The following is an 8,755-nucleotide window of genomic DNA, read 5'->3' on the forward strand; positions in this document are numbered from 1 at the left end:
AGTGATAGAGTGTGTGCATTAAGGGTGCATTAAGTGTGCATGTGAGATGCATGATCAATGCATGAGCAAGCACTCATGGGGCAAAGTGTGTAAACACACAACCAATGATCAAAACATGATAAACATAAATAATTATGGTAATTTCCAAAAATTGTTACTCATCGGAGTCCAAAAGAGTGAAAAAAAATAGCATAGAGGCATTTTATCAGACACTTAGAGTGCACACACTACACATGTATGATAAACAATGCATGAACATATGAAAAACTTGCCTAAATACATGTTAAAATGCCACATGGGGCCAACAAAAACATCAACAAGACAAATGGGGCATAGCCTAATCAAGAAAAAAATGGAAAAATTTGACAAAAATGAAATTTTCTCAACTCCATTCAAAATAAACCCAACCTTAGAAATTTTAGGAATCTAACACTTAATCTATGGATTTTAAAAGACAAAGAGTGTTAAAAAAAATACCTTAGAGAAGTCTTCGAGATGAAATCCAAGAAGTTTTGGTTGAGTTTTGAGAGAAAATTGTGTTTTGGGCTGAGAGAGGCACGAGGGGGGCAAAACAAAACATTTGAAAAACTATCACTGTGAGCCCTATAAAAATTGAATTTTCGTCATTTCGCGGGATAGTGACTTGCGTAGGACTTGAGGGTTACTCGCGAAAATCCTCATTTGCATAGGGCAAATTTCGCGAGTAGCCATATCTTGCGAATGACTCGCGAAGGAGTTGTGAGACTCTTTGTGTAAAATTTTGGAAGAATTGAAAATTCACTTCCACATTTTCGCAACTTGGTTGTAAGAAACCTTACTTGCGAAGCACTTGCGAAAATACTTACAAAGGAGTTTTTCAACAAAACAGATTTGGTTTTTTGGAAAAACTTTCAAAACACAAGTGACAAACACAAACACTTACAAAAACAAATAAAATACTCAAAAATATTTTTGGGTTTGATCATCAAGCGATTGAGCATACACACATCACATTTGAACACGTACAATCACATAAATGAAATAGGCATTCATTGAACATTAGACTTGTGTGTTATGTGTGTGAATCAAGTATGAACTAGTCCATAGTCTAGTATGAAATTTCAATGATCAATTCAATTTAGTCATACACAAATAGCATGAAGTCAAGTGACATATCTCACTAGTAGAAATGAACATATATGACCCCTCACCAAAGTGTTTACATTGATTGAAAACTTTTCATTTGGCTTCTATTTTTCATACTTTTTTATAAATACAACTCAATTTTTGAGCATTGATGCATGAAATTTTTGATATTTCTTTGAAGAATAAGTCTTTGGCCTTGACATCATACATTTTGAATACATTTTGCTCCACATTTTCCTAGTCAAACTAGTTTTTGAAGCAAGGTTTTTTTTCAGCTCTTTCTCTTTTTAGAGATTGACGTTTGAAGAGCTTTTTGACATAAAAAATAAATGTGAGGAGATATATAGGATCAAGTCTACACATGTATCAAGATCAAACAAGACTATTGACTAATCATTCATGACAAGCTTGAAGATCTATTTACAACAATCAAACTTAGATTTCTAAATTTTGCTCACACTTAAAAATGTGCATACATAACAAGTTAAGCTCATAAATGCACTACGCCATTAGTATAGAGGTACTAGGCCAAACTTAACATGTGATGACACAACACAAGTGATCAAACATTTTGAGATTTGATATTTTTTATGAGTTTTTGAATTTTTACTCACTCAAAACAAAACAATAAAGTAAGATTAACAAAACAAAGCAAACAAAGCAAAGACCAATAAAAGAAACCTGCTAGGAAGGAAATAACGAAGCAAGAAGAATACATATGACATGATGCATTAAACTATGACCTTAATACATTGGAAGTATTAATTCATGGACATAATGAATAATCATGCATGAGTATCCTTCTTCACCCATACTGCACGGGTGCTTTGGGTGAGGTGCTTAGAAGGAGGAGTACGACCAACATAACTCTCAAAACTCGGAGTAAAGCTAGCTAGGCAAGATGAAATGTTCTTAAGCATTTCCATGACATCTCCAATGAGTTGACTCTCATTTTCTCCCTTAGCTTGCTTTCCTCTTGGCATTCTTCTTGTATTTCCTTGATCATGCAAAGAGTTAGCCTTCTTGAGAGCATGAAGTTTGAAGCAGTTTGGTCTTGTGTGCCCTTGAATGCCACAATGATGACAAAAATGCTTCACTTGAGGTCCCCTTTGATTCTTAGGCAATGACTTCCCTTTTGCCTTTGGTTTTGGTTTAATGTCCTTCTTCTCCACGGTTGGGATCTCAATCTTGGGCTTCTCTGCATTTTTTGCTAAAACAAACTTCATCTCCCTTCTTGGTTCACTACTCGAACTTCCTTCATCGGTGTAGCCCAATCCGGTTTTGTCCTTGGTAGGTTTTTGAGATGAAAGCACACAATCAAGTTTCTTGGTTGTAATGCACTCCACTTTGACATTGGCTTGAATCCCTTCAAGTTTGAGAAACTTGATCTTAGAATAGGCATTTAGTGGCTTTTCTTTCAACTCTTCAACTTCACACTTGGCATCTTTAAGTTGTACAAGAGTAGATTTATGATCTTCTTCAGTTTTCTTCATCTTCTTGACTACACTTTTAGCAACTCTAGCATATTTGCCACAATCTTCAAGCAATGCATTGTACACTTCTTGAAGATTCTTATTACCTTCATTGAGGTACACATCCTCATCATTCGAAACTTCAACTTCTTCACCTTCAGAGTGAACACCAAGTTCTTCAACCAAATCACTCAATTCATCTTTGGAATCAACCGAGGTAATTGCCATAAATGCGGAATGATTGCCATCACCATCACATTCTCCTTTCGAATTGGAATTTGAGCTCTCCAAGTCACTAAGGGTAGTTGTTAGCACTTTACCCTTTCCTTTCAAATAATTCAAACAATCTTTTTTCAAATGCTCATGACCATTGCATTCATAGCACACAATCCCTTGGGATGATGATGAGTCTTTTGCATCCTTCTTCTTGAAGACTTTTTTGTCACTCATGGAGGATGAGAATTTTCCTTTGCCAAATGACTCCCCTTTGTTCATCTTTAGAAACTTTCGGAAGTTCTTTGCAAGATATGCCACCTCTTTTTCAACATTATCCTCATCCAAGGAATCACTAGTTCTCTCATTTATGGTTTTGAGAGCAAGTGATTTGCTAGACTTGGGAGAGGGCAGTCCAAGATCATAAGTTTGAAGAGAGCCAACAAGCTCTTGAATCTTGATCTCATCCAAATCTTTGCTCTCCTTAATGCGGTGACTTTAGCTCGGAAGCTTTTGGGTAAAGATCTCAAGACTTTCCTTGCAACTTTCGCATCTTCAATCTTCTCTCCAAGATTGAGTTTGGCAATAACTATCTCATTGAGTCTCCCATAAAATGAGTCAAATGACTCATCGTCACTCATCTTCACTTCCTCAAATCGAGTAGTGGACATTTGTAATTTGGTGTCCTTGACCTTCTTGGTTCCCTTGTAGGTGGTCTCGAGGATGGTCCACGCCTCTTTGGCGGTCTTCACATGAGAAATCTTGTGAAATTTGTCAGTAGAAACACCACAAAAGATAGCATTAATAGTTTTGCTATTGGCATTTTCCAAAGCAAGTGCAGCCTTGTCCCATTCGGCCTTGGGTGTTGCCAAACTCTCTGTTTGGCAAACCTGTTAAGTTTGCCAAACAGAGAGTTTTGCGGGTACCTTGCGAGATGGCCTTTCTCGCAAAGTACTCATGAAATGATAGGCTAGTATGACTGTTCAGTTTCTAGTCATGTGCTTCACATGTGGCCTTTTCACGAGTTACTTTACTTGCAAGCTTCTCGCGAGCTAGTCGCGAATTTGTACTGATCTTCATTGCATGCTTGATTTTTCACTAATCTCTCACACTTATCCCTTACAATTAAACCCACATAAATACAGGGAAAATATTGACTGAATTACAATCAAATTTGACATGGAATTGAAGCCAATAAAGGCTAGTTGGAAATCACAACTTTACACAACTTATATTATTGTTAATCAGAGTTGTCAAAAAGTGAATTATATTGTGAATCAAGTTTTTATTTTTCTGTATCATGTATCATAAGATACATAAACACTTAATTAAATTTATAAAAGAATTAAAAATATACATATAAAATGTATATTCAACTATAAATTCAAAATATATTTAACAAATGACTAATTTAATCAATATTTATGTAATAATATATAATAAAAATAACTAAATAAATCAAATTAATATTTGTTTATAATGTACACATTCAAATTGATTAAATTTAAAAATAAAGATATGAGCGAAAATAATCATTTCTTTTCTTCATTTTCATCATCTTGCCAAATCAACTCCATCTAAGTCAATGTTATCATCATATTCAAAAGTAAAAACTATTGCTAAAGCCTATATTAAAAAAAAAAGACCTTTAGCGGTAGTTTCAAACTGTCGAGATAGCTTGCTCAGGACTGTTTTAGTAACCATTGTTATAACTTCACAAAATCTGAAAGCTCGAATTTTTGTGAAAATACAAAAGCTGTTTAGACCCCCAAATTAAAGAATACGGCTTGGTTGATTTTACTTTAACTTAAACTAAGTGCGGGATAGAGTAAATGTGAGCGAACAAAAAATATAACTACTTTAAGCCATATTCATCAAATATCAACAATAAAATGAAAGCTAAAAGAGTAGGGAAGAAGAATGCAAACACAAGATAACATCCCGATGTGTTATTGAAGAGAAAACCGAAGAACTCGACTAAAAACCCCTCCACCGCCCTCCAAGCGGTAAATTGATCCACTAGAGAATGAGTTGGAGTACATGAATAACAAAAGACCCTCCAAGCCTAGTCTACCCCATGTACTTGAGCCCTCCAAGCTCTTGCTACTAATTGACTTGATGAAATCTTGTCTTTTCTAGCTCTCCGGATCACGCAATTCAGCCTAATTGCATCCACCAAAAAAATGGCTTCTTCCAATGCTTCCTAGTAGTACCAAAACCTCACTTTACACTCATGATGGGTGTAGTAAGTGTTTGGGCTATCAACCTCCCAAGGATTTGGATATGGAGAGGTAGGAGTTGAGGAAAACCACAATGAATTGTGTAGAGGATTATGGGTATGACAATCTCTAACTCTCAAGGGTTATGGCTAGGATTTTCTCTCTAAAAAGAACTCGTCTCAATATGTGGGTAATGTGGGTATATATAGTATGGGTAAAGAGATGGTGTATCAGATATGACAAAAAGAAAAACAGAATGTTTTGCGGGTATCTCGCGGGAAGACCTTACCTGCGAAATACTTGCAAAAAAATAGTTGTTATTCCAGTCATGTGCTGAGCACATTGCTTCACTTCGCGGGAAGGCTTCTTAAGAGCTACCCACAAAAACTCCTTTAATCTTCAATTAGTCTTGAGTCTTCACACTCTTTTTCACACATAACCAATACAATGAAGTCCCAAATAAAATATTAGGTACATAAGATTGAACAAAATTATAATCAAATTTGGCACAGAATTAAAGCCAACACAAAATAGTTGTAAATCATAACTTTACAATCTCCCCTATTGGCTATTCCGTGACAAAACTCCTAAAACAGACTCTTGACTTAAACGTGAGTTTGGGAACAGTGGTAAAACTCACTTACACCTAATTTAGAAGTTGTGAAGCACTTGCTCGTATACACCTGTAACTTGAAACACTCGCACACAAACAAGACTTTCATTAAGCTTATGACAAATTGAATACACGGTACATATATGAGAAAGTAAAATGCGATCAAGGTAATAAATAGGATATAAACTATGAAGCTTAACCTGATCAAACAAGAGTAGTCATTAAAAGATGACTACAATGATCATTTAACTAGTGAATGATCATCCGGACATGCAATGCAATGAAGAGCAATGCAAAAATCAATTGCATGTCCAACACACAACCAATGTGAAATGCTAGAAGTATTTGCATCAAGGATACAAGATTCAATAAGGGCACAAGTGTGTAGTACTAAAGATAATGCAACAAAATCTAAAAGTACTTAAAAACGCTACAAAGCAAGGATACAAAAACAAAGTATTGAATATAAGTTGAAATTTTTAAACCAAAGTACTTAAAGGCTTTAAAAGAAAGCAATGTAAATAACCAAGAGTTAAAAAAACTATAAAGGAAAATGAACTAGTAAAACCACTAAGCTACCAAAATGAACCAATATCTACGATATGCTATGCTATGCTCCCCCTCAAACTGTGCATCTCCCCCTCAAAACTTTCTCCCCCTTTTTGATCGAAATGGCCAACGGAGTTAGAACTGCTCAAATTTTGAGTCAGATCCCTCTTGTTGCCCATCATCATGTCTTCTATTTGAGACGATAGCGCAGTAATCTCGCCTTCGACATAGGTAAATTGATCTGAGTAGAGCCTTTCGGGGCTGATGTGAACCTGTCAATCTCTTCCTTCGTGTCCCCACCTTCTTCCTCAACATCATCCCTTGGGATTTAAGAAATGTTGGTTTTTGGTTTAGTGAAGTGGGCTCTGCTTCGAGTCACCGTTTGAGCACCAACCAGATAGTCCTTTGCATGATGGTAAGATCGCTTGGAATCTTCAATCTTGTCTTTGCTATGAGAGCCATAATGAGACTTGGGAATGGCGATATTGTTCTTGAGTTCCTCTTGGTGATGCTTTTGATCAGAAGGTAGTATATATGACCACATATGTCGATCTCCTTATGTGTGTAAAGATCATACAAAAACATAGTTCTTGCTCCGGACAATGTGGTTAAGTTCATCATCGGGTAAAGGTTGTGGATCATTATATAAGCCAATGTCCTCATCTCCGCAGTGAAAGGAATGGTGTTCATTGACTTCTTTTTGAGAGAGCCATCGAGGAGATCCACATTGGTTCAAGAGAATCCAATCTATCATCATATTGTATAGAAATTTGTTGAGATGGTGGATGAACTTCTAATACCTCTTGAATGGACTCCCTTGTGATAATGAATTCTTTTTTGCCGCACCTAACAATTTATGCGCTCCCCTTCTATAAAGGCATTTGCAAAGAATTACCTTATGATTTCGGCAAAGACATTCCCACTTGGTTTCAGCAACCTTGTCCATGTCCTCTCCTTTAATACCTCAGGAATGGAAGTGTTTTCAAGGGTCTCCATTCTTACAACCCTTTCCATGATGATCATTGCCTTTTTGTAGAAGTCGTTGTAGGCCATGCCTGCCTCAATGTTTCGGAAATTCTCTAAGTCCGAGTGTGGATGCTTTGATGATTTCTTTGTGGCAGAATGCTTAGTAGGAGAAATCTGCAAAAGAACAGTCGTACAACAAAGAAACAATTGCAACAACACAAAGACAGGAACACAAACTTGATCAGTACCAAGTTAGTCAATAAAATAAACACAAAAGTCCTAAAAAGAACATAAACAATGTCACAAAATCATGTTGTATGAGCTAAACATATAATAACATAAATCTAGCATGATTGAAATGCAAAAACATGACAAGTGAACAAGTGCGTGCGTCAAATGTGCATGTGGTGTGCATATGTGATGCATATGCAAGGCATGATTAAGCACATTTAGGTCAAAGTGTGTAAAACACACAACCAAAGATCAAAACATGATGAACATATCCAATCATGGTAATCCCCAAAGTTTGGTACTCATTAGAGTCCAAAACAACACCAAAATGCCATTTAGGCATTTTATCAAACACTTGGTGTGCACCAACACAACTAGTATGTAAACAATGCATGAACATGTGTGCATCTTGTCTAAATACATGTTGAAATGCCACAAGGGGCCAACATAAACACAAACAAAACAAATGGGAGAGAGCCCAATTGAAAAATTGAAAAAATTTTCACAGAATTTAAAGTTTTCTAACCCTTTTTCAAAAATGAACCCAACTCAAGCAAAACCTAGAATTTTCTGTATAATCTAAGGAAATAAAGAGAAAAGATTGAATAAACATACCTTAGAGATGATTTTGAGAAGATTATCCTTGAGATTTGGTTGGGTTTTTGAGTGAAAATAGGATTAGGGTAGAGAGAGGCTCGAGGGAGGCAAAGTGAGGGAAAAATGATTGAGTTTGAAAAACATTCTAAATCAGCCCTTTAAAACTAAAAACACGCGTTTTTCACGAGTTAGCTTTTCACGAAGTTACTCTCGAAAAATGCCTCTGAAGCACAAAAAACTTCGTTGGTAGTCTTTACTCACGAAACAATCGCGAGACAGTCGCGAAAGTTTCTGTCTGAAATTTAGTGTTTTCATTCTTTGCCTAACACATTTTCACGGGAAGAGCTTAGTCACGAGCTTCTCGCAAAATTGCCTCTGAAGGAGTTTTTGATGAAAAACATGAAAAATGCAATTTGAACAAAAACTCAAAACACAAAAGCATAAAAACACTTTCAAAAACATATAAAATACTCAAAAATATTTTTGGGTTTGATCGACAAACAATTGAGTATACACATCACATTTGAACATGTACAATCATACAAATGAAATAGGCATTCATGGAACAAAAGTTTTGTGTGTTGTGTGTGTGTATCAAATGTGGAATAGTCCTTAGTCTAGAGTGAAGTTTCAATGATCAATTCAATCAAGACAACTACCACTAAGTCAAATGGTCTATCTCAATTATAGAAATGAACATATATGACATTCCACAAGAAAATGATTACATATCTTGGAAGCTTTACTTTTGGCTTTTTTCAACTCATAAC

This window comes from Quercus lobata, chromosome 2, assembly GCF_001633185.2.
Source record: "Quercus lobata isolate SW786 chromosome 2, ValleyOak3.0 Primary Assembly, whole genome shotgun sequence".
NCBI lineage: Eukaryota > Viridiplantae > Streptophyta > Magnoliopsida > Fagales > Fagaceae > Quercus > Quercus lobata.